Genomic DNA, 9,790 nt, shown 5'->3' with positions numbered 1-9,790 from the left:
TTCTGCCTAGCTCTGTTTCCAGAAAACACTGCTTTGATTTATCAGAAAGCACTCAATTGCCACTGATAGTTCACATGCTGATATAACCTTCCATTCTCCATTTGCAGTATTATGAGAGAGAGAGGCCACAAAAAAAGATGAAGAGGAAAGTAGCTTCACTTCCTTATTAATACACCTCACCGTTAGTTTATGAACTCCAAGCTCTAGGTCTGTTCTTTTCAGTGCTGAAGTCAGCTTCAGGTAATTCATTTTTATACACCAATGGACAACAGTATTTAATGTGTTTGAATCCATAACTAAAGTAATGTTCCATACCCATTTTTAATCATTAAATACAGCACCTTATAACATCAATATTGTAATTTCTCCATAAGTTTTCATCCCGAATCACCCACCCAAGGATCTGTACTGCTTTAGGAAGAAACATCTGCTAAGCAAGATTCAGAGAAGGCCAGTATAAATACTTTAGTTTTTGGGTTTTTTTTACTGGGAAGTGTGCAGTAAACAAATCCTTCAGGTATTATCTGCAGCAGATCATAAATCAGAAAGCCATATTTTTGAAGAGTCTAGTAGTTTTGAATCATTTACCTAAAAGGTGCTTCAGGTGACACTGACGTCTGTATTTAAAGCCGAGCCCCAGAGACTGTCATCACTCTCTGATGCCATTTATAAAATCAAGCAGCAGAAAGGTCCATCACCAAGCTACTGGCACTCTGTGGAATAAGATGGTATCACTTGGTATCTTAAAGTCTTCAAAGTAGAAGACCAAAGTACAAGGAACAACTGCATAGCACTGAAGTAAAACCTGACCCATGAACAGCCAGCAAAGGCATATCATTCATACTACTCAGTGGCTTTTCTCAGTCAGTAGACCATGAGAGAATCAAAGTTCTTGAATTGAGTACTCTTTCAGGAGCACTCTAGCCACTCTACCACAAGTTTGCCACAAACACACCATCCATTAATTATTCCAAGAAGTGCATTTCTAGTGGATGGTAAGCAATTGCTTCTTAGGAAGAGCATGTTTAACATAAGGTCATTAGTGGAGGGTACTTCAATTGATGCATATTGTAGTTGTTTCATAAACAAAGAAATTAATGACTAACATTGACAGCAGTGACATTAAATTGCTCAATTTTATTGTTTCCCAGACAGCAAAACAGAGCCATGAGGCTTTTAAAAGTTCCAGGGAACTGCTGTCAGGATCACTAGGACTTTCCTGATTTCCTGGGCTTGAAAACAATACTTTTAACTTTCCAGTGAAGATTTTGCTCTTCCGCTACTTCTAGATTTTTTGACTCATCAGGAAGGGTCGAGTCTTTCACTTACTCTGAAATTGCTGCACTTTCACATTTAAGCCTAAAAAGCAATCCACAAAGTAGTTTTCCCCAAATGTAATGCATGTACTCCACTCTACACATCCTTTCACTAAAAGAGTTGTCAAGCATTGAAACAAAGGTGCCCAGGAAAGAGTTCATCATCCCTGGGGGTATTTAGGTGCTTAGGGACATAGTGTAGTGGTAGGCTTGGCAGCATTAGGTTTATTGTTGGACTCTATGACTTTAAGGGTCTTTTCCAACCTAAATAATTTATTCTATGAGTCTATATTTATACTTCCTGGTGCACAGTAGTTGAGGGTTTTTTCCTCTCATTTATCAATAGTCATTTACTCACCTTTTGTAGCCACACATGACTGTAGTCAGTAGCAGAGTGTGGTTATTTAGATGACAGAAGTAATAATCAGGTAAGATTACTTTCATAATAGGTATTGGATCAGCAGGGAGTGAAGGTACCATCATTTATCATCTATAAAATAATACTGGGCCTATATGCAACATTCTTATTTTAAGCAGTTTAGAGCTCGGTTTATTTGTACTACTTCTAAGCAATAAAATCCCTATGATGGTAGACTGGGTATATAAACTGCAAAGGAGAAGCTACCCTACTGTCAAAACAGAATGAAAGATCCAGATTTATGCCTACCTGAAGACAAGTAAATCAGCAGTGCAATTGCTCTATACCCTCTAAAGTCAAAGACAGACAAAGATTTATCTAAAGTTTAAGTTAAAGGAGATCTGTTCTCTCTCTAACAAAAAGGATAACAGATACATTTGCTTAGCTGCTTAAAGCAAGAAGAGAAATCAGAATGAAATTGACAGTATTGTAATCTTTCATCTCTTATTCAAGTTGTGCCATTAGCTCCTGAAAACACAAAATAAAAGTTAAACCACCAAATCTATTGGTTTACTTCTATCCTCTAAGACAGGATACAATTTTCTCCTCTTGAAATAAATAATGTGTATGCCCTTCCAAACACTCTTCTCTCACTTATTGGGGTACACAATTTAGCAACATGGAGTAACAAGAATACATTCCTATGTATACTGAACACCTCTCTCTGATCTTGGTGATTACTGTATGCCAGCATTTGGAGAAACAGCTCTTCATTCTTTCGCTCAGCATGCGGTGTCCCTTCCCAGAGCAGAATTATTGCTACAGCTAAACCAGCCCACAGACACGAATATTAGTTGGTCACCACAAGAACAGAAATCACCTGCCTTTTTCCTTCCAGCTATATCCAGAGTTATGCAATTAAGACTTCACACAACCACATTCCCCAAACATCTTTTTGTCTTCATTCTGATTTTTTCCTAGGGAACTGTAATCCCAACACTGTGACTAAGAAAGGACCTAAAGCCACATTTCAAAATACTCTCATCTGTCTGCTCCATCAATGCAAATACATGAGTTTATATTGAAGAAAAGCAACTCCAGTCAAAAGGTCCTTATATTCAGGATGTCATATATCACCCACAAATGAATTCTAACCAGTGAAACAACTCATTCACACTGTTCATCTCTACAGACCTCAAAGTAACAGCTGGGACTCTGGAATTGCCACCTGCACACCATATGCCCCCAATATATTCTGTAAGGTATGGACACTAAGGGCAGAGAAGGACAACCAAGAGACAGCAGACAAACAAATCTAGCAGCCTGTTTTCACTAACCAAGCAAATTCTAGGCAGGGACCATATGTTCACTACCACAAAGACTAGCAAGTCTCCCAAAAGAAGGGCTAGGAGAATGACACCTCCTGGGAGGAAACTCCAGGCTGTTAAAAGACTAGTAATGTCCCATGAAGTCCCGTCTAAAGAAATGTCTTTCCAGGTGCCTAACAGAAAGATCTGTTTAAGTCTGGGGAAGCTAGGAAAACTCTGAAAGAATGCAGAGGGCTCTTTGTAAGTATCAGTAAAGAAGGCAATCAGAAGTTTTCTATATATAAAGGGACAAAGTTGGCACAAAAATCCAAATGGATACAAACCATCTGTGAGTAAAGGTAGACTGGAAATTAGGAGGGAGTTTCTAGCCAGCAGAGCAATAAGGTTATAAAATTGCCTTCTATGAGTAGTAGAAGAAAAAAGTTGGATTTCATGCCAATCTTGTTCAATTTCTGAAAGGGATATTATGAGAGCAATATTTATGAAAGCAAAGTATAAAGGACCCAGCAGATGCTTTTACATTCCTGCACACTGGAGGCCAGCTTGGACTCTTAATCTTCAGGGCACAAACCAAGTCTCTGACTTCTGAACTGACTGTACATACACAGACTCAAAAGATGTTAATACTAAGAGAGAGACAGGATTTGTTCTAGCTTCTTTGCTAATCCGAGGAGCTGCTGTATCAATAGCTGTTGAAGAAAAATCTTCTTTCAAAGACTATTCAAATAAGTGGGCCATGCAAGTAGCAAAGCAGACCTGTGATCTTTGATGTTCATGATAGTCACAATATGCAACAGCATTTATTTAATTTGTACCACTGTCTTGGGCATTCTTCTGCTCGAGTCAAGGGTATACTCTCACTCTGGGATAAAAAAAACCTTGCAAGTCCAGCTAAACAGCAACCCTCACTTTATTTTCTCTTGTATGAGTTACATGCAATGGAAATTACCTACTTCAAAATTCTTTTCTTAATATTTTCCTGTAATACAGCAACAGGTCAAACATACCCTTACATCTTGTGGTCTGCTGTCAAAGAGCTCAATAAAAGGGAAAATTTATAAAGTTGGAGTTCGAATTGATTGCTTCCCTTTTCCTGACTCTGGTAACCTGATCTGGCCTAATGGTTTGAGAGAATCCTATGATGAGCTCCACTGGGCTTACAATCCAGGCTTATTCAGGGATCTGTTCTGTTACTGAGTTACTATGAAAGGAAAGCCAGTGTGTTTTCTTTGTAACTACCAGTTACTGTGTACTAAACTCTTCCACTTAGTGACTTTAGCCGGAGGCTATAAAACACAGAAGATAATGCGGAAGAAAGAAGTCATCTGTGATATATTAAATCTATCTGAATGTTGCAGTGTGAGTCAAAAATGTAATTTAGTCTCAGACCTGCCTTAGTCTCATTCACAGCCTGAATGACACCACAAAGCCCAGTAGAAACGCAGCTAAGCACTACGAGAAGAATGTATTTGTCCCTTATCAGCACTTTCCATCACCCAAATATTTCACTTTATACACAAGAACCCATCCCCTCAGCAGAAATACTCAGTGTCTCTATTCCTCACCTGTCTTCATCAAATCTGATGTCTCTATCATGGTCTCAAATTGAGTTGACATTTATTAACACTTTCAATAGTTATTAAACAGAAAAAGCATAGTCAGAGGACAGAGAACACAAGGCTGTTATCTCCTCTGTCCCTCTCAAGACATTAAGAAAGTACTTTTAGAAGGTAAAAGTTTGGCAGATGCCAGGACAACTCATACCAAAAATGAACGTGAGGTAGCTATAACATTTATACCCAGCTATTACATCAGGTCACACGAACCACAATTTTTGTTACTTTTTTAACCTCTCTGACTGTTGACACATGTGGAGAAGTTTGATCAAGTTCAGATGCACTAGCTCAACCAGTAACTTGGTTGAGGTATCTCAGATCCAGCCTAACAACAGCGCAATCACGTATTTTGTTATACCAACAAACAACTGCTGTTACAGCAACAGTTTAATCCACTGCAACATGTATCACTGGCACAAACCAAGCCAATGCAAGGATAGATTAATTTTACAAGGCCTTGTGGATTAACACACTCTGATGACAGGAAGGGCATAAACAACAAGAGTGCAACTTCATAATCTTTTGAGTCCTTTTGAAAGCCTGCAAACCATAGTGGAAAACAAGCCCCATATGTAACAGAGAAGAGAAGAAAAATGCTGTCAACACTTACCCTTATGATCTGGCTACAATTAAACAAGAAAAATATCCACTATCCTCTCTTATTATCATCACCTCTGTTCACTGTTACCCAATTTGAGATATTCACAATGCTTTTCCTCAGAACAATAGCTTTTAGGACACTACTGTGAACAGACAAGATGTCACCTGTCCAAATAAATAAAAAACCCCTTAATCTTTCAGAAAATAATGCCAAACTTACTGCTACAGTTAAATATGAGTAAGCCCATTGCCAAAGGAAAGTCCCTCCATGTAGTTTTATTGCAGGCAGGCTGCCTCTGGTTTCAGACTCCTGTTACCCCATGCCATCCTCTTTGTACCCCTGAGGCCCACACAGTGACACACTAACAATTACTGCCAACAGCAGGGGATTTCTGTCTTTGGCCTAAAAGCCAACAGGAAGCTCCTGTCCCTCAGCATGGCAGTGGAAACTACTTTTGGATAACAGGGTTCTTGGGAAGACAAAAACATTAAGAAGAACAGGACAAAGTTCTGCTTTGTTTATTATTAAGTCACAAACATCCACTCAAATTCATGTCAGATCAAACCACATACCTTTTCTCCTTGTTGAGGGCAAATTCCTTAAAAGTTTAGCTTCTATTTGACATATGCTAAAAGTATTTCCTTCGCCATCTTTACCCTTGCTACCACTGTTTGCTGCTATGAGCAGATGAGCAGTGGAAGTTGGGACTTAAATGTGTTAAGCTTTTTTAAATGTTAGTGTTGCTTCTATTCCAAGATTCTTGTCACCTGGAATCATAAGAAAAAAGAAACTTGAGGATTTTTATGCAGTGAGAGGCCAGTGTATAATGCTTATTCTACTAAATTCTTGTGACTGTAGGTCTTCATCATTACTGCATTTTCAGATGAGACTTGACATCTGCATTATTAATTCAGCTGCCAATTTAGAGGCAGCAGTCAACTCTGCCCTCATAATGCAATGTCTATGGAAAATGCCTCATTTCTCTGCTTTTGGTAGCTTGACACTTAGAGATGATCATTATGTAAATAGCAGAGTTTTATTACCATGAGAGTTTCTGTCAGGCAGCCTGGAAGTTCAGAAGACCTCAGTGGCAGGCCAGAAGTTAATATATTAATTACATTGGTGTAATGCTTCTCTTTTTTTCTTTTTTTGGTTGTCAGACTCTAAAGCAGAACAATCTTGATGTTTTAGAAAAAACACAGAAAACAGCCACTGACTTCTTTTGAAGTGAATGCTGTGCTGTTATTTCCAAAGCCATAGGGGGAAGTCTTCAAAATGATTACCAAGACGAAGAGTGATCTGTAGGTCTGTTGCTTCACAATGGACAGTACAAAGCTGCAATATTTCTGACATAACTGTATTATCTGGTATTTTTGACAAGTTTGCATTTTGTCATCCAACAATAATTTTAACCTGTGCAGCTAAAATGATGGTTTACTTCAGCTGTTCCTCTTGAGGCAGAGTCAGTACATGCTTTGTTTGATAATTCAATCCTGAACTCTTATTTTTTAGTCTTCCAAGCTAAATTTCATGTGAAATACTACTGGGAAAAGAAAGTAACCTGTTAGTCACAGGTTTTTATCAGGTCAGGTACTCCACTAGTGTGCAGTAAAGGCTTTTTGAAAGGGGAAAACTTGCTAGTAGTTCTGAAATCAGGAATAATTACTCCAGTCATATAATAATAGAAAGATACCTTCTACCACAACTCTTCTAAAGTTCAGTGAATAAGTAATTGCTGTGATCAGTGATTTAAGTGACATAGGTCATCTGACCTTGCCTTAGTTTGCAGTTGCTGAAGAGCACAGGTATTTCAAATTATGCCATTACCAGCTAAGGCAACATTGCAAATAAATAAAACATGAAGAGTGATTTCCTTAATGGTTTACACATATGGTGGCTTCTTCCTTTTGCCATCAGCTGAACCAAATCAAACATTTGTATGCTCATATGTTAATATGGGTCAATGCAATCTCTGCTGTTTAAAAGAACACAAATAAGTTTTCTGAGGGGTTGGGAACACTTGAAAACAAGCTTCTGCTGGAAAAATCACAATGGGAAAAATGTATCATCTGTTTTTTGAGATTGTTTGGCCCAGTCTTATTGAATTTATACAGCCTGGGTCAGGAGGGAATTTGAGAGGACAACAGAAAAATAAAACACAATACTGCAGGAATAACCCTTTTAGGACTTTGATTGGTATGTGAATGATTTGAAGTATTAAATGATAACTGCAGACTTTGTGTAAACAAGAACTGAGTGGTTCTGTGGACTTATTTTCTGTACATGTTTAACAAGCATTTGTCCTTTCTTGCAGGGCTATGGAAAAGCAGGTCATTCCATGACTGTAGAGATACTGAAAAAAGTGTACACAGATTATGAAATTACATGGTACAAGAAATACAAGAAAATTACAAGAAATAAATCTGCTACTTAAGAACACAATGAGCAGCTCAAAAGTGGTAATTATGAGCTGTACTTTGCTAAATAAAATTGAATGTGTCTTCTATGTGTGTTACCATCAATCTGGAGTAACTGGACTCTACTGTAACTTTAATAATACAGTTAGTAATCCCCAGACGTATCTTATTTTTCAGATCACTCCTTTGCACTAAATCTCCAGCTCTTAAGCCTTTTTCTTCTCCTTTTGACATGCAATCTAATTCAACACTCGCACACCACTTTATCTCCAGCTTGTTTTCGTCCAGTCCTGTCTTTGATATGTTGTAAGACATGGTAGGATTTTGCCATCAACTTAAACACCACAGGACCAAACCTATTCTCTGGTCTTTAGAACACGGTGTTTTCTGTTTCAGTTATTTTCTACCACTCTTTAGGCCTTTCAACTTCTTTATCCACCCTTAGAAAAAACTGGGGGAAGGGTTGATTGTTACAGTTCTTCAACCATCCAAATCTTCAGTTTACTCCATTTATGAAAGTTAGTATCTGTGTTCCACATCGAAGTAATGATCAAGATCTTTTGTGCTCTTGTAAAATCCTTCCCTATAGCAGGGTGGTGATTCACATTCTGATACTACTTGTTTCATTACAATTCCCCTGTACTACTTTTACTTCCCATGGAGTATACTTTTTCCTTAGTTTTTAGACAATAATTATCTTGTAGTTGACTACTTCCCAGCCAGACCCAGTACTGAATTAACTTACAGTACCTGCTTTCTCTGGTGGCAGGATATTGCCCTTCGTTTGTGAAGTTACTGCAATTTTCACTTGTTTCCTGATGCTCTTCTCTTGAATGCTGTGGTGGATTTCAAGCTAGTGGTTTTATTCTTAGGCTTGCATTGTTGACTTGCAGTTTTCAAGAGGTATTTGTATATAAATCCTGTCTTTTCCCTTTGCTGTGGTTCCTGCCTCACTTACCTACCAGTATCTGGTGGTATATGGTCGCTTTTTCTTTTTGGTGTGCATATGACTCTTAAAGTACAAATGGTATGAAACTTGAGTTTCTGTCACAACAAATCCTGCTGTTACTGCCTTATTACACCAATTAGCCATCCTATATCACCCTTCTATCCTTTGTTTTGATTGGCTGGGCAGAGAGGGATTTCGTCTTCTCAAACCTCTCAGTCCATTGCCCTTTAGAAGAGTTCCAGGTTATCTCCATCCTAGTTATCACCTGGGAGCAGGATCTCTTGGACCTGGTGCTGCAGGTTTCTTGGTTGGTGCCTGCTTCCCCTCTCATGCAGCCTGACAGTCCCCTCCAGGGCCCCAGTGAGCTTTTGCATCTGCTGTTTGTGCTTTTCTTTATGCTCTTGTGCAATAGTCATTTGCCTGCATTACCCCAAACGCTGTGGTAACACTGATACCAGGTTTACTTTTTTCTTAATAGGACATGGATTTCAGAACCTGATTAAACGCCTGTGTACCTCATAACCAAGAATAGCATACAAGTCAATAATTTGCAAATTGGGCACTTCCCACTTGATTTTCCTCATGGGTTTTTTCCCCTAAGCTTTAGTAAAATAACTGTAACGGATGCCATTTAATTGGTGCCAGTACACAAAACTGTTTTTTTAATAGCCTCATTTCCCCAAACTATCAAATAGTCTTCAAAGGGAAGTGAACAGTTAAGAATAGTTCCTGCTAAAACAAACAAGCTTTTAAATCTAGTTTCCTGAGATGTTTTATGACTGATTTTAATGTTTCTCTCCACAACCCTTACGGGAAAGACATAATTTATACCGGATTTCTTATTGTGATGACTCTATCAAAAAGCAAGAGGATGGGGCAGGGAAGGAAAAAAAGGGATGATGATTTGGAATGAGCTAATAAATTGAGTTACCAACTGGCCTCTCTGCCTTTATTTCCTAATAGAAGAAATAAGGCCTGATGTAGTTTGAGGGTCCTCCCAGTTCTATTATTCTCTAGTGCGATGTCATTTAGGGAACTAGTCACCAAGATGGTGATGATGTGGAAAATAGAGAAAGTCTTAATGTTGTAATTGAGGAAACTAGTACTTGATGTTGAAGCACCAAGAGACCAACCAGCCTACAAAACTGTTGAATTCTGCTTCCTCTCAGCTGTATATGCTGACTTTTAAAGTATAGAACTCATCT

Source organism: Colius striatus, chromosome 10 (genome assembly GCF_028858725.1).
Source record: "Colius striatus isolate bColStr4 chromosome 10, bColStr4.1.hap1, whole genome shotgun sequence".
Classification (NCBI taxonomy): domain Eukaryota; kingdom Metazoa; phylum Chordata; class Aves; order Coliiformes; family Coliidae; genus Colius; species Colius striatus.
The sequence above is the reverse complement of the archived record's forward strand: the minus strand, read 5'-3'. Positions refer to the sequence as shown.